Source organism: Rana temporaria, chromosome 2, assembly GCF_905171775.1.
Source record: "Rana temporaria chromosome 2, aRanTem1.1, whole genome shotgun sequence".
In the NCBI taxonomy this organism is placed as follows: Eukaryota; Metazoa; Chordata; class Amphibia; order Anura; family Ranidae; genus Rana; species Rana temporaria.
This window is the reverse complement of record NC_053490.1, coordinates 403,860,769-403,883,694: the sequence shown is the minus strand read 5'-3', so window position 1 is coordinate 403,883,694 and position 22,926 is coordinate 403,860,769. Positions and strand designations below refer to the sequence as shown.

The 22,926-nt window shown below is 42.7% G+C and overlaps 1 protein-coding gene across 4 annotated transcripts in view; it reads left to right on the top strand.

The window, feature by feature from the left end:
* The first annotated feature begins 12,683 nt into the window (after nucleotides 1–12,683).
* The window catches only part of CLCN4 (chloride voltage-gated channel 4), an 86,999-nt gene continuing 76,756 nt past the window's right edge, over nucleotides 12,684–22,926 (top strand). For 3 of the 4 annotated variants that reach the window (XM_040338136.1, XM_040338133.1, XM_040338135.1), the window contains exons 1-2: nucleotides 12,684–13,008; nucleotides 21,766–21,928. The gene's annotated coding sequence lies outside the window, so the exon portion shown is untranslated. Of the gene's footprint in view, nucleotides 13,009–16,368; nucleotides 16,442–21,765; nucleotides 21,929–22,926 lie in introns of all 4 variants that reach the window. The other variant, XM_040338134.1, reaches the window with a different exon arrangement.

Here is a 22,926-nt window from a genome sequence, read left to right as displayed (position 1 = left end):
AGACGATTTGCGCTTTTCTGTCTGTTACAACGTGATGTATGTGCTTACTCCATTACGAACAGTAGTTTTACCAGAACGAGTGCTCCCGTCTCATAACTTGCTTCTGAGCATGCGCAGGTTTTTAATGTCTTTTTAGCCCACACACAATCATTTTTTACAACTCGACATAGTTTAAAACGTTTGCAGCATGTTCGAAAAAAAATTTTGTCGTTTTTCAGAACCCGGAAAATGATGTGAAGCCCACACACCATCATTTTAAATGACATTTTTTTAAAACGTTTTTTTTCATGCCGAAAAATGATTGTGTGTACGCAGCATAAGAAACCTGTGATTGGAGATGTATGGTTGCTGCTACTTTTCGCTCTAAGAATACTTGTTCCTTAGAAGTTTTGAATATTATTCATATAGCGCTGGCAATTTACACAGCACTTTAATAATGTACATTCACAGCAGTTCTAAGGTACCTATATCACATGCATATACTCACACACATACTAGTGCCATTTTTTTAGACAGGAGCTAATTAACCTTCCATGTCTTTAAAGCAGTGTTTTTCAACCTTTTTGTGGTCGAGGAACCCTTTAGAGATGTATCCAAACCCAAGTGCTATTAAAAATGTGTGGCATCCACACACAACTGCAAAAGGCAACACATTTTTGTGTGGTGCAGGAACATGTGCAATTTCACAAGTTTTATCACACTGCACCTGGTGAGAAAAAGCCCTAACTGAAAATATCCCCCATCTAACACAAAATCCCACCTCTAACAAAGACCTGTGTACAGTCTGACTATGAATGGGTTACGGTGTTAAGTTCTGTGTACAGAGAGGAGGGATAGCACATCCCGTTCCTCCTCCGAGCTCTTTCCCCCTCTATGCTGTAATCTGTACATTGCTGGATAATGTGAAAGCTGTGTAAACCACCTGACCTGGAGGAGGCACGGGATGTGCTATCCCTCCTCACTGTACAGAACTTCCTCCTCAAAAGCCTCAGTGCTCTCACAGAAACACCAACCTATACAGACATACTCCCCTAGCGAGTCAGACTCAGAAACAAATGACATACAGTGTATTTCACAAGACTCCCCAGCCTCTCCAGTTTTATTAAAGTGGTTGTAAACCCTTACAGACCACTTTAACCTACAGGTAAGCCTAGATTAAGGCTTACCTGTAGGTGCAACAAATATCTCCTAAACCTACACGGTTTAGGAGATATTTGCAAAAGAAAGACACCGATGTCTACGGTGCATGCGCCATAGACAACGGCGCGCTGAGCGTGGCGCTTTTAACAGCGATCATGCCTTTAGTGACAGCACCCGCACGCATGCACGGGAGTGACGTCATCGCGGCTCCGGCCAGTCACAGCGCCAGAGCCGCGATATGCAGAAGTCACTCCTGGAGAGATAGTGCCAACAGAGGAGGGCAACGAGCACTGCTGCGGGGGCTTTGATCTCAGGTAAGTACTTCATAATGAGCGTGTATGCTATGCATACTAGCTCATTATGCCTTTGTCTTGCAGGGTGTTTTGAAAAAAAAAGGGTTTATTTCTTTCTTAAGGCAGTTTGAAAAAATGCTTAACAAAGCTCTGAGGCAAACCTCAGAATATATCACAAAGAGCCTCACAAAAGAGATTAGGGATCTGGGTAGCCGCACAGAAGCACTGGAAACCAGAGTGGATGAGATTGACAACTCAGCACAGGACTACATGGCTGAACTGGAAGATTTAACTTTACAATCTAAACTGGGAGACTTTGAGAATAGGGCCAGACGCTCCCATATTCGCATCAGAGGTATACCAGAGTCAGTGACAGACCTACAAGATACCATTACTGCCTTTTTTCAGGAACTTCTGCCTACACTGCCAGCAGAACGTTTAGAAATTGATAGCATTCATCGCACTCTTGCACCCAAAAAGGCAGAGGGTCCACCACGCGATATAATCGCAAAATTTCATTTTTACCGCACAAAGGTGAACCTGCTAGCAGCAGCAAGAGAAAGAGATTATTCATTGTTCCAGGGACATAAATACCAACTTTTTGCTGACCCTTCTCAACTGACCATTACCAAACGCCGAACAATGAAACCCCAACTTCAGATATTACAAAATCACCACAAAAATTACCAATGGGGTTTCCCCTTTTCTATCCATTTTGCACACCAAGGCTCTAAATTCATCTGTAGATCAGAGGAAGAACTACAGCATACCCTACAAAATCTACATTTGGTGGAACCTGGACCTGGTCCCAATTCGCCATGCAGAAGATCTGCGTCATCTTCGTCACAAAAATCCTCAAAACTTTCTGGAAACAATTGAAACCATCCCCACTCTCACAAAATAATTCACCTAGATTTCCCTCCAAAATACAGCGAAGACGCCATGGACTAAATAGTATATGAAGACACTTTGAAACATTACTATATTGAACTAAGCCCCGCCCATCTACTTTCCAGCTTTTCACCTAACCCTTACTTTGAAAACCAGATGAGGTCTCATTTGATTCCCTAAACGTATAGCACAATATTGAAACACCTAATCCAAATACCAGTATGATAGAGAGCATACTTGTATATTTAGGTGTATATATACAATTATACGTGGTAGTATGAATGCGAATATATATGTAAGCATACGTATGAACATGAATGTTTCGTATATATGCTTGTAAGTCTAAATTTATGTTTTTATATGCTTAGCTCACCCCCCCCCCCCCTCCCCATTTTTTCCCTTTTTTTTACCAAAATTACCAAGACAAAGTAAAAGGTTTTATTTAATTTTATTCTATTTTTATTTTTATGTTTTATTTAAAAAAGTTATCACCCAAGGTTGGTAGCCGGTCTTCTCATAATACAAAGTTATTAATGAGATTTAATAAGAAATGTATGTTCTGTTCTAATTTAACCTAATTTTTTCATAACTGATTTTTTTTATATATTTTTTCATGTACCCCAAAATTAATAATCCAATACCAAGCGGGTTTTACTTGTATTAGTTTTACTTCTAATTATTCTGCTTTTTTTTTCTACAACAATATAATTTTTTTTGTTCACCAAAATTACCAAGACAAAGTGGAAGGTCTTATTTAATTTAATTCTATTTTTATTTATAAAAGATATCACCCAAGGTTGATAGCTGGTCTTCTCATAATACAAAGTTATTATTGAGATTCAATAAGAAAAATATGTTTCGTTCTGGTCTAATTTAACCTAATCTATCTGATGGTTACCATAACTGTTTTTCTTTTATATTTTTTCATGTACCCCAGGATTAATAATCTAATACCAAGCGGGCTTTACTTGTATTAGTTTTACTTCTAATTATTCTGCTTTTGCTTTTTTTTTTTTCAATAATATTATTAGGGCTCTTTCTTCCTCACACAGATGTTCAGTGTGCCCCAATTTTCCCTCCTTGTCTGCTCATCCATAATATGTGGGCAAACGACGCAGGCTGCACTCCCCCTGATGGTGGTCCATTCCCCCCATCATGGGAAAACTTTACTCTTCAGTATATGATATTTTGCATTTTATCTAACTTTATCCTTTTTATTTTCATTTCTCTTTGCTTCTCTATACTTCTGACAGTACTGGTCCCTCCTCTTTCTCTTCCCTCTTACAGGTCCACACGGGTCCATTCATCCAGTCGGACATTACCAGACACTGGTGAGTGCTACCTTTTAGATCATATAGTGGGGCAAAAAAGTATTTAGTCAGTTTTAAGTTCTCCCACTTAAAAAGATGAGAGAGGCCTGTAATTGTCATCATAGGTATACCTGTTATGAGTGGTGTACCCCAAGGTTCAGTGCTGGGACCCTTACTTTTCAATATATTTATAAATGATATTGGGTCTGAGATCAAAAGTAACATTTCTGTCTTTGCAGATGACACCAAGCTATGCAGTGGAATAACGTCCTTGCAGGATGTCGCCAATTTACAAGCCGACCTCAATGCTCTGTCTAATTGGGCGACTGAGTGGCAGATGAGGTTTATTGTTGATAAATGTAAAGTTATGCACTTAGGGACTAAGAATATGCATGCATCATACATACTAGGGGGAGTACAACTGGGGGGATCTGTAATGGAGAAGGATCTGGGGGTCTTGGTAGATCATAAGCTCAATAATAACATGCAATGCCAAGCTGCGGTTTCCAAAGCGAGCAAAGTCCTTTCTTGTATTAAGAGAGGTATGGACTCCAGAGACAGAGATATAATTTTGCCCCTGTACAAGTCATTAGTAAGACCTCATCTGGAATATGCAGTTCAGTTTTGGGCACCAGTTCTCAAAAAGGATATCAGGGAACTGGAGAAAGTGCAAAGAAGGGCAACCAAACTGATAAGAGGCATGGAGTAGCTCAGCTATGAGGAAAGATTAGAGGAACTGAATTTATTCACTCTTGAGAAGAGGAGAATAAGGGGGGATATGATCAACATGTACAAATATATAAGAGGTCCATACATTGGACTTGGTGTTGAGTTATTCACTTTACGGTCAACACTGAGGACAAGAGGGCACTCTTTACGTCTAGAGGAAAAGAGATTTCACCTCCAAATACGGAAAGGTTTTTTCACAGTAAGAGCTGTGAAAATGTGGAACAGACTCCCTCCAGAGGTGGTTCTGGCCAGCTCAGTAGATTGCTTTAAGAAAGGCCTGGATACTTTCCTAAATGTACATAAAATAACTGAGTACTAAGATTTGTAGGTAAAGTTGATCCAGGGTAAATCCGATTGCCTCTCGGGGGATTAGGAAGGAATTTTTTCCCCTGCTGTAGCAAATTGGATCATGCTCTGCTGGGGTTTTGTGCCTTCCTCTGGATCAACTGTGGGTATGGAGTTGGGTGTATGGGATTTGTGAAGGATGCTTCAGTTTAAATTCTCCCTGCTTGGTTAATGCTGTGTTAGAAGGTGATTTCAGGTGTGACCCACTCCTCTAACAGACTATTGATATGTTAATGACCCTTCCTCAGCCAGCTCCCTATTTCAAAGGGTTAATTGATCTATTGTGTGTGAAGAAGCCCTGTGGTTACTGTTTACTATGATTAGAAGGGGCTCATGTTAATTATTCTGATTTCTTCATTGTGGTAATTATCCCTTCTATCCACGGGGCCAAGCTGTCTAGATTAGGGGTGCAACGGATCGTCACCGATCCGTGATCCGAACGGGTCACCCCGGGGAGGCGTGTCACACTGTGCACTGGGCTCTGGCAAGCCAACTTGGAGAGAAAAAAAAAAAAAGAGCACTCAGCACAGTAGCAATTCACAAGGGTGGATTAAAGAGGCTGTTTGGACAGGACTTGTTAAAAGTACAATCTTGCTGTTTTTACAGCAAGATTATATACTACTACTGCATGTTATTTCCCCCCAGTTCTGACAATGATTATAAAGTGTGTGTGTGATTATATATATATATATATATATATATATATATATATATATATATATATATATAAAATTTTTTTTTTTTTTGGACCGATGGAAAGGGACCTTTTTTTTTTTTTTGCGCTGATCCGAAAATGATCCGATCCGTGACTCCTGATTCGAGGATCGATCCGATCCGTGAGTTTTTTGATCCGTTGCACCCCTAGTCTAGATAATGTATTCAGTTTGAACTAGTAATTAACGTCACTGATGTCATTATCTAAAGAAATGTCGTCAGGGTCGGCTCCGTCGTGTCTGCCTAATCATCTGTATGGGAGCCCCCACTGTGTGAGGGGGCGGAGATTTGTCATTGTAACAGTTGTAAATTAAATATAAGCTCTGTGTTATACCATTACAATCTGTCTTGTTCCAGCAGTAAGCACTGACTCATGGGTGGCTTATTATGGCGATTACAGGATGGGATGTTCTTTTATGGGAAGAAGGGAATCTTTGACGGGGATATCATTCTAATACCGTCACAGGATTGTACTGTGTTTTTTATTTTGTTTGTTTATTTTTTGTGGTTGAACTGGATGGACTTGTGTCTTTTTTCAGCCTGACTAACTATGTAACTATGTAACTATATGTACTTAACTTATTGTATTTAATAAAATATTTTTGACAAGGAAAGTATTGGATCCAGGAACAGGTGAGCAAATAGTTTTTTTTTGAGCATCAGCAATGGCAGCCCATCTTTTTCCCTATGACAGGTTACATTTAAGGACTTTTTGCATAAATTCAGTTAATCAATAATTAAATGTTTTTACTTTTCAAATTCTAAGGGCCAGATTCAGGTAGAAATACGTTATGCTGCGGCAGCGTAACGTATCCCATTTACGTTACACCGCCGCAGGTTTACAGCGTAAGTGCCTGATTCACAAAGCTCTTACCTGTAAACTTGCGGCGGTGTAACGTAAATCCGCTCGGCGCAAGCCCGCCTAATTCAAATGGGGCGGGCACCATTTAAATTAGGCGCGTTCCCGCGCCGAACGTACTGCACATGCTCCGTCCGTCAAATTACCCGACGTGCATTGCGCTAAATGCCGTCGCAAGGGCGTCATTGGTTTCAACGTTAACCTAAATGGCGTGCAGCGCCAATCACGGACGACTTACGCAAACGACGTGAATTTAAAAATGTTGACGCGGGAACGACGGCCATACTTAACATTGGCTAGGCCACCTACAGGGCAGCCTTAGTTTTACGCGGCGTACTGTATCTCGACGGAAACAACGTAAATTTAGAGCGACAGGTAAAGCGTACGTTCGTGAATCGCCGTAACTAGTCATTTGCATATTCTACGCCGACCGTAATGGAATCGCCACCTAGCGGCCGGCCTAGAATTGCATCCTAAGATCCGACGGTGTAAGTCAATTACACCTGTCGGATCTTAGGGCTATCTATGTGTAACTGATTCTATGAATCGGCCGCATAGTTACGACGGGCGGATCACAGAGATACGACGGCGTATCAGGAGATATGCCGTCATATCTCTTTTGTAAATCTGGCCCTAAGTTCCTAGAGTGTGGAGGCCTAGTTTGATGACCCATGGTTGACGGCTGGTTGACTCCTTCTGGGGTTTTTGTAATCCAGCCCTACATGGACAGAAAGTGAGGTGCATAAATAACTGACAGCATAGCCACCTACAAATACAGGCATTAGAGTGCAGAAGATCCCTACACAGGTTTGCTGGATGGGAGTTTCACTGGATGCATGCCAGTTCTAGGTCAGTCACTAACAAAGTATTCTAGATAAACTAAAAACCTGCCTGCCTGCAGTAAAGGGAAAAAAGATTATTCTGTTGTGACTTTCCACCAGGAAGTTAAACAAGTCAAATATGTCAGATTTAATTATGGATTTGGCAACTGTTTAATGAGATTTACACCTAATACCAGCCTTCAGATAGATGTGCACATTTTACAATAGCTGGTTTATGAAAGAACAAACACCTCTGGCTAATACTATACCTTCTGGATCTGAATCATTCACCTTGTTTTTTAGCTAACACCCAACAAGCTTTCTCCATCCAACAGAGACACAGTACAGAGAAAAGGCAGACATCTGTCCTTAGTTATGTCTATGAAGCCATCTACTACTGACCTGATCCGTAACATCTCATCAACCTGTTGTCTTCAGATGAGGTACGATTAATTAATATATACAGTAATCGAGTTTCTGTCCTAACACAGGTATTTAAGATGGGTTCACACACAGTTCACAGCAGCACCAGCCTAAATTCTGGAGACCTAAAGAATTATATATATTCACAACTGTGTTACAGAACTAGGAAACTTGGGACAACTTGATGCTGCAGAACTGCAAAATTACACTTTATTCAACTCCATTCACCACAACATGTTGGAACGCGCTGCAAAGCCTGCATTTTTATCCAATGCAACACATTGCAGTGAGGTGGGTTTCTGAGCCCTGGAGTGCCAAAGTAAAAAGAAATTTTTTTTTTTTTTAAAGATCAGTTTGGAGGAGCAGCCTTACCTATGGACCTTCACAAAATATTCCAACTGCACACCTTCCAGGAAAATGGGCAATAAGTAAAAGGGTGCTGAAACGATCACCAGCTGGGAACCGGAAAGCAAATCATGTACACATATTCGCCAGCACACCAAGGATCATTTAAAAAACGTCCAAAAATGTAATGCATAATAGCGATCCAAAAAGCAATGTTTCGAGGTCACGCACGACCTCTTCGAAGAGGTCCTGCGTGACCTCGAAACGTTGCTTTTTGGATCGCTATTATGCATTACATTTTTGGACGTTTTTTAAATGATCCTTGGTGTGCTGGCGAATATGTGTACATTACCATGGACCTGGCATTCCTCCTTCTGCTATAAGCTCATGGTCACTTCAGCAAAACTGTTTAGCAGACTTTTCTGAACAAACAGATACAGTAGCTCTGATTAGTGGCTGACAATGCATCCTTCCGCCACTCCAACCCCCTGCAATGGACCCACCCTCCCCGATCCCCCAACATCTGTCTCAGCTGTGCTGCTGGCGGGCCTTCCCTTCTACCCCTCCTGCCAGCTGCTGCTGAAGTTGGTTATCGAGCTGGGGATTGGTGTCAGAATTGAGAGGGGGGGGGGGCTGGCAAATGTGTTTACCAGCACCCTTCCTTTCCTGAATAAACACAGTGAGCGATCTGTACCAATCATTTCCGTGTTCATTTATCACTGAACGCTAGTAAACAGTGTTTATTATGCTTCGGTTTGTGAATGAATAGGACCTTCTATACAGAGACGTCTATTCTTCTATTCACTCATATGCAGTTCAGATGAGGCTGCATAGAAAGGAACGGAGGACTCTACGCCTTTAGTCCCTTTTTCTGTCTCAAAAAATAGACATTAGGGGTCTGTTTAGATCCCTGATATCTCACCAACCCCCCCCCCCCCCCCCAAATATTACAAATACAATTAAAAAAAAAATAAAAAAAATACTGTGTACACTCCTGTGAGGTCATGTTTACATGCACAGGGCTGTACATGTGTTCCCTATGCAGGCAGTCCCATTAAAGTAATCTGGGATGTAGAAACTGCATGAACACAGCTGTTGCTCCCAATTTAACATCAGGGTAGGTTCAGGTGCTCCTAAGCTCACATTGTCTGCATTTGGGGTTCCCATGCAGCCACTGCATCCCAATTCACATGAATAGGACTGCCTGCACAGGGATGCACGAAACACCTGTGCATCCTCATGCAGATAAAAACAACCCTCCACAGGCATACACTTTAGTACACCCTATGTAAACGAGGCCTTACTGTGTTTCCCCGAAAATAAAACCGGGTCTTATATACATTTTTGCTACAAAAAACACACTAGGGCTTATTTTCAGGGGATGTCTTATTTAATTATGGTATTAAAGTGGTTGTAACCCTAAAAAAAAAAAAATCAGTTCCTGTAAAGCTTGATAGCACAGTGCTTGTGCTGCATCATTTACCCCTCTCCACATTCTAAAAATCAAACCCCCCTCCCACTGTCAGGTCAGAAGTCAGTTTAATCATTTAAAAAAATCCATCTTGCTTAAAATCCTTATCAAATACTTTTAATAAAAATATTATACTGGTACATTAGTGTTACAACAGTGTGTCCACAGTTTTATACCATAAAAAAATACCCTTACAGCTCCCCTGGGCATTCACGTGTGATCTGCTCTTCTTCTCCGAGATCCAGCTGACGTTAGCCCGCTCCATACACTGAAGAGGAAGGGGCTGCAGACATCAGTGGGGAGGAGAGGATGAGAGATAAGACCAGAGATCCAGCTGACGTCAGCGGAGAGGAGAGGAAGGCAGAGAAGAGCCGAGATTGCGATGACGTCAGCCCACTCTATACACTGAAGATGAAGGGGCTACAGATATCAGCTGGGATGAGAGAAGGGGACTTCCAGCAGCTATAAAACATTGCATTACTAATACAGTAATAAACCGAGACACTGCACCAGTATACAGTAATGGATTACATTTTTTTTTACTTTGATAGGGCTTATTTTTGGGGTAGGGCTTATATCACAGTCCACTCTGATAATCGCTCTAGGTTTTACTTTCGGGGTAGGGCTTATTTTTGGGGAAACACGGTAGTAGGAATTTAACAGGAATATGGTAAGTTGTGTTTGTGTGCACTAATAATTATTATTACAGGTACTTATATAGCGTCATCAATTTATGCAGCCCTTTACACACGCACATATATATATATATATCTATATCTGCCCTCAAGAAGCTTACAATCTTAGGTCCCTAGCAATACATTTACAAAAAGGTGAAATTCAAAATTGACAAATATTTGTCAGTTGTCGAGTATGTCCAGATGGTGGCTGGGAGTATGTATAAGTACCCTGAGACCTGGAACAGAGGGGCTTTGTCACTGAGAATGAGATCAAAGCTTAAGGGGCTGTTTTTCCACGGGGCAAGCCTGCCATGTGTCTGCTACTCATCAAGGTCCCAGCTAGGCTAGCTGTGGGGGGGGGGGGGTATTCTACTGATAGTTGCAAGGAAGCAACCAATTATCCAAGGACATTAGTGAGTACAGGCTAGTGTGAGAGATCCTTGAGACCGTGTGCTACTGCCATCCCTCTCTTGTGCTAAAGTCAGTTTTTTCCAAAGGAGACATTGTGTGTGGTGTCCTGAAAAGCTCTATTAACTGCTTGTGCAAGGACTCAGAGAAAGTTGGATATCCTCCAGTTGCTACTACAAAGCTCGGACCACTATTTGCAGCAATCAAGGACTTATGCTCACTATACTGCTGCTGCTAAACCTCTTGCAATAAAAGTCAGTTCTATTACTACTACTAAAGTGTTGCTGAAAAGCTTGGTCCAATATTTGCTGCAAGCAAGGACCCTTGCTCACCTTACTAAGATAGGCTGAGCACTGAACAGGCTGCATTGCTAAGCACAGGTGAAGCTGCATTCTTGGGCACTGAACAGGCTGCATTGCTGAGCACAGGTGAGGCTGCATTACTGGGAACAGGTGAGACTGTATTGCTGGGCACAGATGAGGATGCATTCCTAAGCACATGTGAGGCTGCATTGTTGAGCACTGAACGGGCTGCATTGCTGGGCACAGGTGAGGCTGCATTCCTCTGCACAGGCGAGGCTGTATTGCTATGCACAGGTGAGGCTGCATTCCTGGGCACAGGTGAGGCTGCATTGCTGGGCACTGAACATGCTGCATTGCTGGGCACTGAACAGGATGCATTTATGGGCACAGGTGATGCTGCATTCCTGGGCACATGCAAGGCTGCATTCTTGGCCACAAGTGAGGTTGCATTACTGGGCACTGGTGAGGCTGCATTTCTGAGCATGAACAGGCTGTATTGCTGGGCACAGGTAAGGCTGCATTCCTGGGAACAGGTGAGGCTGTATTGCTGGGCACAGATGAAGCTGCATTCCTAGGCACAGGTAAGGCTGCATTGCTGGGCACTGAACAGGCTGCATTGCTGGGCACATATGGGGCTGCATTCCTGGGCACAGGTGAGGCTGCATTGCTGGGCACTAAACATGCTGCATTGCTGCACACTGAACTGGCCACATTTCTGGACACAGGTAAGGCTGCATTCCTGGGCACAGGTAAAGGTGCATTCCTGGGCACAAGTGAGGCTGCATTCCTGGGCCCTGGTGAGGTTGCATTGCTGGGCACTGAACAGGCTGCATTGCTGGGCACTGAACAGACTGCATTGCTGGGCACTGAACAGACTGCATTGCTGGGCACTGAACAGGCTGTATTGCTGAGCACAGGTGATGCTGCATTCCTGGGCGCAGGTGGGGCTGTATTGCTGGGCACAGATGAAGCTGCAATCCTAGGCACAGGTGAGGCTGCATTCCTGGGCACAAGTGAGGCTGCACTGCTGGGCACTGAACAGGCTGCATTGCTGGGAACTGAACAGGCTGCATTGCTGGGAACTGAACAGGCTGTTCTGCTGAGCACAGGTGATGCTGCATTCCTGGGCACAGGTGAGGCTGTATTGCTGGGCACAGATGAGGCTGCATTCCTGGGCACAGATGAGGCTGCATTCCTGGGCACAGGTGAGGCTGCATTGCTGGGCACTGAACAGGCTGCATTGCTGGGCACAGGTGAGGCTGCATTCCTGGACACTGATGATGCTGCCTTTCTGGGCATAGGTATGGCTGCATTCCTTGGCACTGGTGAAGCTGCGTTCCTGGGCACTGGTGAGGCTGCTTTCCTAAGCACATGTGAGGCTGCATTCCTGGGCACAGGTGAGGCTGCATTGCTGGGCACAAGTAAGGCTGCATTCTTGGGCACAGGTGAGGCTGCATTGCTGGGCACTGGTGAGGCTGCATAGATGGGCAAGCTGAGCCCTGCATTCTTTATGTAGCACGCTCCTTAGCCCTGCATTCTTTATGTAGCACGCTCTTTAGCCCTGCATTCTTTATGTAGCACGCTCTTTAGCCCTGCATTCTTTATGTAGCGCACACTTCTGAACTCTGCACTCATCCTTGACCAGGCACTGATAGAAGTAAAAAAACAGCTCTAACTGCTGATTAGAAAAGGGCATTTAGCAGTCTATATTTACTAAAACTATTGTATTTCCATGTTTTGTGTACTGTGGGAGACCACATATAGTGAACCTAGGGTCCTTGGTTTAGTAACACTTTAAAATGATTTCACTGTCTTGACACAGTGCACTGCTGCATGAAAATGCATGCACAAGTGCACAGGGACCCTTAGGTAAAAGCATTTTTCTAGTACTTATCGTTAATTTTCAGAAATATAAACAAAATCAAGTGAGTAATTAATTGTGCAATGAATGGCATTCCTCCGCATAATAGCCCCTAAACCACTAATCTGCTTTATGAGTGTAAAGCCTGCCTGGTATTTTATTTCCAGCCTGGGTTTAGATACGTAATCAAAGGCACACAAATAAAGAACAAGCTCAAGCACTATTCCCCTGACAGCAGGACATTGTCCCTTTAAATCAGCCATTGACGGATGGAGGCAGGCTGCTGCCTGTAAATGGACTTTTCAGTCACATGACTCCTGTGCTTCCCCCCAATGACATCATTTCTCCAACAGCTTTACCACCTAGGCGAATGATGCTGAGGATAGCCAAGGGTCTGGGCTAAGTGATGTGCATTGCAGGTAAGAGCTCAATGTCTTTATGTTGCCTATAAGATCATTGCTGTGCTGTAATGTCATAGATGATGTTGCTAGTCTTAACACTGCATTTGTATGGACAGCTGACAGCACAAATGCTGCCATATGGGCCGTGAAGCAGAAGGCCTATTGTGCACATGAAGCCTCTTTGTTCTGCAATGGCAAACTGCATTCATAATCTACTGCGATGCTATACGTAGAATGTCGGACATACAGTGTACAAGTATCCGTGCTGTGTAACTAATGGCAGCACCTAATAATTAATGATTGACTCACAGGCAATCCGATAGCAGAGAATGGCAATGTTGTCTAGCACACAAGTGCATTTAATGTTAACAATATATATATATATATACATGGGCTATTGTTATCATATACTGTGTACCTGTAATCAAACTGATCTGTACTATACCATATATTGTATAACTGCTCTGCTATTAAGCCTCCTGATATTAGGCTATTAGGCCCCTTGAAATTAGGCTATTAGGCCCTTTGAAATTAGGCTATTAGGCCCCCTGATATTAGGCTATTAGGTCCCCTGATATTAGGCGATTAGGTCCCTTGATATTAGGCTATTAGACACCCTGATATTAGGCCCCCTGATATTAGGCTATTAGACACCCTGATATTAGGCCCCCTGATATTAGGCTCATTAAAATTATGCTATTAGGCCCCTTGAAATTAGGCTATTAAGCCCCCTGATATTAGGCCCCTTAAAATAAGGCCCCTTGAAATTAGGCGATTAAGCCCCCTGATATTAGGCGATTAGGTCTCCTTATATTAGGCTATAAGGACCCCTAAAATTAGGCGATTAGGTCCCCTGATATTAGAAGTTTAGGCCCCCTGATATTAGGCTATTAGGCCCCTTAAAATAAGGCCCCTTGAAATTAGGCGATTAGGCCCCCTGATATTAGGCGATTAGGTCTCCTTATATTAGGCTATTAGGACCCCTGATATTAGGTGATTAGGTCCCCTGATATTAGGCGTTTAGGTCCCCTGATATTAGGCTATTAGGCCCCCTGATATTAGGCGTTTAGGCCCCCTGATATTAGGCGTTTAGGCCCCCTGATATTAGGCGATTAGGTCTCCTTATATTAGGCTATTAGGACCCCTATTAGGACCCCTGATATTAGGTGATTAGGTCCCCTTCTCTGCTCTTAGGCCCCTTGAAGTATACAGGTTACCTACAAAGGAACTATTATGCCGCGTACACACGGTCGTTTTTTGTGATGAAATAAAACAACGTTTTAAAAAACTTTATGTCGTTTTTTGTCTTCTAAAAACAACCAAAAAAAAATTCGGACATACTTCAATTTTTTATGTCGTTTTTCAAAATGTCGTTTTTTGTGTCATAAAAAATAATCGTGTGTGGGCTAAAACAACGTTTCTAAACCTGCGCATGCTCAGAAGCAAGTTATGACGCGAGCTTGAATGGAACAGAGTGCCGCCGTACGTGTTGTACGTAACCGCGTTTTGCTAGAGCATTTTGAAAAAAAAACGATGGTGTGTAGGCAACGTCGTTTTTTAAAATGAAGTTTGAAAAACGTCGTTTTTTTCCATGAGAAAGAACAACGTTTTTTTACAAAACAAAAAACGACCGTGTGTACGCGGCATCAGCATTAGCCATAATGTAGGGTGGAGGATTATTCTGATTGCAGGTTGTCAATTCTTTTAAAATATGTGTCCTATCTGCAGCAAAATATTCTCATGCCTTATGCCACAATACTGCTAATATTCTATTGTCATTTCTTAGGACATTTTGAAGTGTCACCTTTAGGTTTTTTAAAGCAGATCTAAACTTGCAAGTGAAGTAACTAGTGAGCCGGAATGAGAGAAGGGGTTTCTGTCCCAGGTTGATGTCAGATGGTTGTTTAATTTACAGGGATTCCCCCTCCCACCTTTTTTTTTTTTTTTTTTAAGTGGTACTAAACCCAAGACCAAAAATGTAACATATTGCACCTTACCAATCATTAAAGTGGAAGTAAACCCTCCTATCGTTTTCAGCCAAGGAAGTGGCCATCTTGACCTCTGTTTAATCTGCAACTGCCATGATGCTGTACATGTGACCTGTTATGAAACCAGCCATTGGATGGTTTGACAGTTTGGTTGAGTGCACAAGCAAATGTGACAGTTAGCATTTCCGGCATGCTGGGAATGTTGACTGTTTTTTGTAACTATCAAATTGAAGGGTTTACTTCCACTTTAAATGTGGTGGCTGCATCGGTGTTCTCTTCTTTGGCTTTTTTCCCTTTCTGTTTTCACCTGGTGATCTGTCCAGTAACACACATTGTACATTAGTGAGACACACCTCTGGAGGAATGAGAACAGGAGGCCCAGCTGACTTCAGCATTGTCAATTTTGGGTGAGGGGAGCGTTATATGTATTAGCAGATTTAGTTACACAAGCAAATTGAAGCCACACTCCAGCTCAAACTTTATAATCAGTTACAGGAAATACTTTTTTCCTTTTGGGATAAAGGTTTTGAATGAATAAATAAAAGATGATTATTTGAATCGACCCGGCCAGTTTTAAGTGGTTTATTTAATCCATGAAAACTGATACATTCTGCTGGAGAGCTTGCTGGCTGGATCACCAGATGAAAATGGAAGAAAGAAAGCCTAAAAAGGAAACTAATGCAGCCCTCACATCTAATGCCTAGTACAAACGACTAGAATTCCCGATGGAAAAAGGTCAGTCGGAAATCCCGAGAGGAAAACCGAGAATCTACTCTCCACTTTTCCCCCGTACAGACGATTAGTTTTCCCATCGGGAAAACTCAGATGAGTTCCTGACCGTGTTTATGCTCCATCTGAGTTTTTCACCACAGGAAAACTGCCAAAAATGGTACGGTATCTGCCACACACGGCCGGGTTTTGTGCCGGGAAAATGTCCGTCAGGAATCCCGGCAGGAAAAAAGAGAGCAGGTTTTCTTTTTTTTGTCCGGCGGGTTTGGCAGTTTTCCCATCGGAAAAACTGCGAGGGAGCATACACACGGCCGGGATTTCCGGCCAAAGGCTCTCCTCACAGTTTTCCCGTCAAAAACTCGATCGTGTGTACGGGTCATAAGATTTGGTAAACTGCAATATAATGTTTTCTTTTGGGTTTAATACAGCTTTAAGCACTTGTTTTATGAAAATACTATCTGGCAAATGTTTCCACGATTTATAGCTTAGTTGCTCAATGGCAGGCTTTCATGTTGGCGACAAGATCACCAGCGACAATTGCTCTTCATTCACCACTATGAACTTAGCTATAAATCACTGAAGGAGAGCGATTGGTAATAGAGCACATCACCCAATTCTGAAGTACTAGTTTAGCTTGTACCAACAACAAATCAATTTGCAGGAAGAAATTTCCAGCGGCTCTAGTGATTTCCTGCTACCAATTCGCCAGACATCGGCCCAAGTGATAAGAAAAGGTAGGAAGTTGAAGTACCGTATATGTAAACCCTAAAAATGAACGTCTCTTATTTGGTTCTTTTTTAGTCTGTTATATACAGTATATACAGTAAAACCTTGGATTGCGAGCATAATTTGTTCAGGAAGCATGCTTGTAATCCAAAGCACTTGTATATCAAAGCGAATTGCCCCATAAGAAATAATGGAAACTCCGATGATTCGTTCCACAACCATTTATTAATGGGTCTTTCGGTTTATAGTCCATATAAAAAGATTATAGCAATGTAATAGGTTGTGTAACCATAAAATGTCCATCCACAAATGAAAGCCTCCACAGTGGGAATAGAAGTAAAATCTAGAAGGAGCTACACATTTTAAAAGAGAAGAGAGGCGCCTCTAAGTGTAGCAATATGGTTACATTTAATGAAGGTACAACATTTAGCAACTCACATGCTTGATGATTAAAAGTATGCAGGAATCCGGGGTAAAGCGGTCCACATTGACCTCTCTTCTCATTTATACTCAGTTGTGACCGGACTCTAATCTTATATCAAGACATTGCTTGTATATCAAGTCAAAATGTATTTAAAAAAAATTCTTGTCTTGCAAAACTGTCTCAAACCAAGTTACTCTCAAACCAAGGTTTTTCTGTAATAGAATGCATTGGCTTATATAGATTTATTTCCTAGTTCTTTTCTGACATAAGTAAGTCCACCCACTACAGGAGCTGTATGGCTTCAAACCAGATTCTTTTCCCTCATGCCTTTTCAGTAGCAAAATACCACTGTTGGCACAGCTCCCCATACAGCATTAAAAAGGAACTCCCCAGTATGTAACCTGAGGTACATTCTACACCTATCTGCCACCACAATGGCATAAGTTGCCTAGGGACACTTCAAAGGCTTCTTTATGGTTACGTGTCCAAGCAAATATCTGAATATCACCTTCTAGGTCACATCAGCCATATTACAAACAGGGCATTTACAAGACCTGGTACCTTTGTGGGCATTAACAGGGCTCTGTACTTTCAGGTATTCTATTCTGCCCTCTCTGAAAGTGACCACCAGCGACAACAAGCTGTGCCACAACCTCGCCAGGGGCATTTTTAGTTTGGTACACCACATCTTTAGTCATAGCAGACTGCATCAACATATTGTTAATATTGTAAGCCTTTGGCTTTTTTTTAACACATGTATATGTGTTGGCTTCTTTGGTCTCCCATTCCCCACACAACACAGTTTCATCTTATGGCCAGCATACTGTCCTCTCTCATTCCTGGCACACTAGTAGCCAGATTCAGAGAGGTTTACGCCGGCGTATCAGTAGATACGCCGTCGTAACTCTGAATCTGCGCTTTCGGAAATTTAAGTGTATTCTCAAATTGAGATACACTTAAATCTAGCTAAGATACGACTGTGGGCGCCGTTTACGTAAGGCGTTTTCAGGCGTAAAGTTAGTCCAACAAAAAGCTGGCCCAGCCAATGTTAAGTATTGGCTTCGGTCCCGCATCAAATTTTTTAATTTTTACGTATTTGCGCAAGTCGTCCGTGAATGGGGCTGGGCGTAATTTACGTTCACGTCAAAACCAATGAGTCTTTGCGGCGTAATTTGGAGCATGCGCACCGGGATACGTCCACGGACGGCGCGTAGGGTCATGCTTTATTTACATAAAACACGCCCACCTCTTCACAATTTGAATTAGGCACGCTTACGCCGGCACATTTACGATACGCCGCCGTAACTTAGGACGCAAGTGCTTTGTGAATACAGCACTTGCCTCTCTAACTTACAGCGGCGTAGCGTATATGAGATACGCTACGCCTGCCTAACGTTAGGCGCGTCTTTTTGAAGTTATAAAAGTTTCTGCCTTGTTTCTCCTTTCTGCACCACACACTTTTCCCTTCCTCTGCACATACGTCTCCTCATGCATTTCCCTGCTCTGCTCCCCAGGTTTGGATAGGAGGGGTTAAAGTCCAGGCAAAGGCTGCAGCCATGTCCTGCAAGACTGCGGCAATAGAAAGTTATTTTCCAGGAAGGCCTCCAGGCTTGTGGCACCTTTCCCTTGTCTACACAAGAATTACTTTTTGAAGGGGTTCGCTGAATCACCTAAATACAAAGTACGGATTTTGCCCGCTGGCTATTTGGCCTGAACTTTATTACTGGTGTCTACCTGGTCAGGGTGCCTGTCTGTGAGTCTAGATAGGTCTGGACACATGCTCTAACACTTCTGGAATTGAGGAATGTCTGGTGCCTTGCTGTGCTCTGTGGTTCCTTCTGTCAATTCTTACCCCTAAAAAAATTCACAGAAAGCAAGGCGCACATTGCGCCGCCGTAGGGTAACCACCGTACGCTAGGCAAACGCAACGCAGAGAGGCAAGCATTGCATTCAACAAGCCAGTGCTCCCAACGCTGCGCCAGCGTGGCATGGATTTCGAAGGCGTAGGCCGTCGTAGGTGGAAGTGGGCGTGACCCCATGCAAATGAGGCGTGACCCCATGCAAATGATGGGCCGAGCGCCAGACAGGTACGTATCACGAACTGCGCATGCGCCGTGATGTGGATGCACCCCCCAAGGCCAACTGCCTAAGCTACGCCAGATCACTTCGTACGCCGTAAACATAACGTACACCCAGACAGACACACGTCCAACGCACAATACGCCAGCTTGTGTTCCCTGGTACAGACCTGAGCATGTCTGTTGCTGGGTTGCACCTCCTTTATGGGTAATAACTTTACGCAGGACGTACAACTTACGCGCATCTCGCGTAGCATGCGCCGGGCACACGCACGTTCGTGAATCGCTGTATTTCCCTCATTTGCGTGTTTGAATGGCCAATCAATGGGAGCGGCACCATGCTCCCAGCCTAAATGTACGCCCACCCTACGCTGGCGTAAGCAAGATACGTCGGCGGGGTGTAGCCTGTTTTTAGGCGCATATTAGTTTGTGGGTCTGGCGCACAAATACCATGGCGCACATTTGCACTTACGTCGGCGTAACTTGTTATACGTCGGCGTAAGTTCTTTGTGAATCTGGGCCTTAAAGTATAACTTAAGACAAAACATGGCTACCTGGAGAAGTTCTGTACACAGAGGGCCAGATTCAGAGAGATCGGCGCATCTTTAGATAGGCGTAGCGCATCTCATATGCGCTACGCTGTCGTAACATTGAGAGGCAAGTACAGTATTCACAAAGCACTTGCTCCCATATGTACGCCGGCATAACGTAAATGGGCCGGCGTAATTCAAAGTAGCAAGGGAGTGGGCGTATATTATAATGAAGCGTGACCCCATGTGAATGCATGGCCGAACGAACGGCGCATGCTCAGAATCACGTCGCAAATACTCCCTAAGATACGACGGCTCAATGCGTACGACGTGAACCTAACTTACGCCCAACCCCATTCATGTAAGACTTACGTAAACAACGTAAAATCCGACGGCACTTTCGACGTCCATACCCTAAACGACTTAGACCAGCTTTTTGGTGGTTTAACTTTACGCCGGAAAAACACTTTACGTAAACGACGTAGATTACAGCGGCGGGCGCAAGTACGTTTGTGAATCAGTGTATCTAGCTCATTTACATATTCAACGCGTAAATCAACGGAAGCGCCTCTTGCGGCCAGCGTAAATATGCACCCAAGATACGACGGCGTAGGAGACTTACGTTGGTCGTATCTTGGCAAAATTCAGGCATATCTCATTTAAATAATCCACGCATAGATATGACGGTGCACATTTGGACTTACAACGGCGTATAAGTAGATACGTCGGCGTAAGTCTTTGTGAATCCGGGCCAGAATGTGTACTGACCACTCCCCAGAAACATAATTTCCTGCTTGTTTGATTGGCTCACTGATTTTCCAAAAAGTCTGCCTAAGATACAAGTCAGATTTCAGGATTTTCAGATTTAATTTGCAACAAAAATAAAATTTTTGGTGGAATACTCCTAATAGGAAAATTTCTAAAGGGATGCAGCCCCAGCAGCTTTCCTCATTAGTGCTCTGCAGGTGCACAGCTGATTGATAATTATGAAGCCACTTCCATTAGACCCACTTCGCACAGGGGCACAGAGGATCAAACAGCGATTTCTTCAGAATAACAAAAGGTAAGAATATGCAACAAATGTTATAATCCTTGCAATGTACATAGATCACCCAGAGAGGAATGTTTTTTTTTTCAACAAAAGTGGTGTTACGCTTTAACTAATCTTTTTTTTAAAATAATTCTCCTTTGCAGGGTGTGTGTCCTATGCTACATGCTTTTGCTATTAGGTGTCCCTTGGTCCCATCTCAAAAAGTAGGTATGTATGTAGTAACATATTTCTGTCTAATTTTCTGTTTCAAATATTTTATTGAATTTTATAATTATAAACAAAATTACATTAACAAAGCATGTGCAATAATATAATAGAAAGAGATATTCCATTAACAGAACATGTACAATAGTATAATAGAAAAAGGCACAATCATTCAGAAAAGTAACTCTTATAAATGTAAATGAAAATAGATAACCTAGCGGATTGTAGGATAAGATTAGGTAACATGAAGTGTCATAATCATAGCTTCATGGCAGCTATTTGATGACAAGTAATTGAGAAATTAAGTTGATTGAAATAATATAATATAATTATGTCATCTATGAAGAGAATATAGTTGAATGAACCAATAAAGGAATATAAAGTTAATGTGTTGTAGAGTAGCTGGGGGAATGAATTAGGCTAAACCAGGGCCAAGTTCCTTTTCTTTGTTAAAATCATCTTCTATTACAATTGGTATATCAGATAATTAACAAGAATAAACCTAGTAGAGGGGATAGGGCACAGAGGGGAAAGAGAAAGAAATGTCCAGGGGGACCAATAGTTAGAGAATCAGGTGAAGGTAATCATAGTAGCGGGGTGGATATTATAATCTCTCAGGGAGAAATTTGTGAACAGTCCAAATCGGGGTAAATAGTGTTTGATCCAAGGTCTTCATAAGGATTCAAAATGAGAAACTTTATATAGTAGAATAGTTTCAGTTTTAGCATGTATCATAGATTGTGCGACTCTTTGTTTGATTGACTCTATGCAGAGAGAGTTCGATTTCCACACTTTGCTTCAGTTTGTTTAGCTGCTGTGGGTATAAAAATAAGTAATTTGAATTGGCGGTGTGTTATGATTTGTGGTTGTCTTGTAATTTTATAATTGTTTATAATCATTCTGCTAAATATTTATATATAATATTATAAAATGTAATAGGAATGATACCCAGAGAATATATTTTGTCCTACTAACTGTACTGTGTGATTTAATCATATTATAATATATAAATGAGGCTAATCTGTTATCCGGTTTCATTTTTTAGGTCAGTTGACATTGACATGGGAGTCCTTTTTATGTATTCATTGCAGTTTATGGAAACCAAGTTATATTTTCTGCCATCATACCCTTTACCAGTTCTGTAAATGTGAATTAGCAAAAAAGAAGAGAAGAGGTGAAGAACGTGTTACAACCTACTAACAAAAAAGGTAAAACCACCTAAAAAAACGAAATGAAAAAAAAAAAATGCCTGGGTCTAGGCTTTAAATCAGTAAAGGAACAATATATAACGGTAACTTCCTCAGTAGGGACACATAAGCACTGGGCTCTGCATAAGATGCTTTCCAGACCAGGTTCTGGTAATATAAGGGTGTCAAACTCAATTTCATTGTGGGCCACATTAACAGAGTGCAGCATTGCGTTATGCACAGAGTAATTTAAAGTTCCACTGGTGCCCTATGCACAGTTAAGGGGTGCGCTATGTAAAGAATGCAGTGTTTAGGGGTGTGCTACATACAGAGTGCAGGGTTCAATTGTGTATTATGTACAGAATGAAGAGTTCAGGGGTGTGCTGTGTACAGAGTGCAGGGTTTGGGGGTGCACTATGCACAGTGTGCAGCCCAAACCCCCCCATAGCTTCCTCACATCTCTATTTCCTGCCTTGCCCAACTCTAGTACCTCCCTGTGTAGGTGGCCCTGCCTTGCAGAGAGATTATTCTCTCTCCCTTATTCTGGAGACCTGTCCCCAGGGAGCCCCGCCATAAATGCATGCAGGGATCTGTTAATCCTGGGAGCCACTGCGAGCAAAGGCGTTTGTGTTTACACAGGACAGCAGGGAGTGGGAGTGGAGGGCGAGAGCCAGAGGTGGCAGAATGGAGTTCTGCCAAATTCTAGCTGCAAAACTGGATGTAAGAGCAACATGACAAGACCTGGTGGGCTGAGTTCAGACCACGGGCCTTGTGTTGACATATGTGTGTTAACATGTTACTCTCAGCTTTTGCCCAGCCTCTGAATAATTATTCTTTAAGTAGGCTGATCAGGCTGAGCATCAGGGACTAGTTCATTATTAGTAATACTGGGTATACGATTCCCTCCCTACTGTGGGAAGAGTTAATGCCGAGGGACCGAACGCTGCTGTCATCCACATGATGCTCTCTTTACCACCATTTGAGAAAGCACCTCTCCCTGCTGCTCCTGCTTTGCAAAG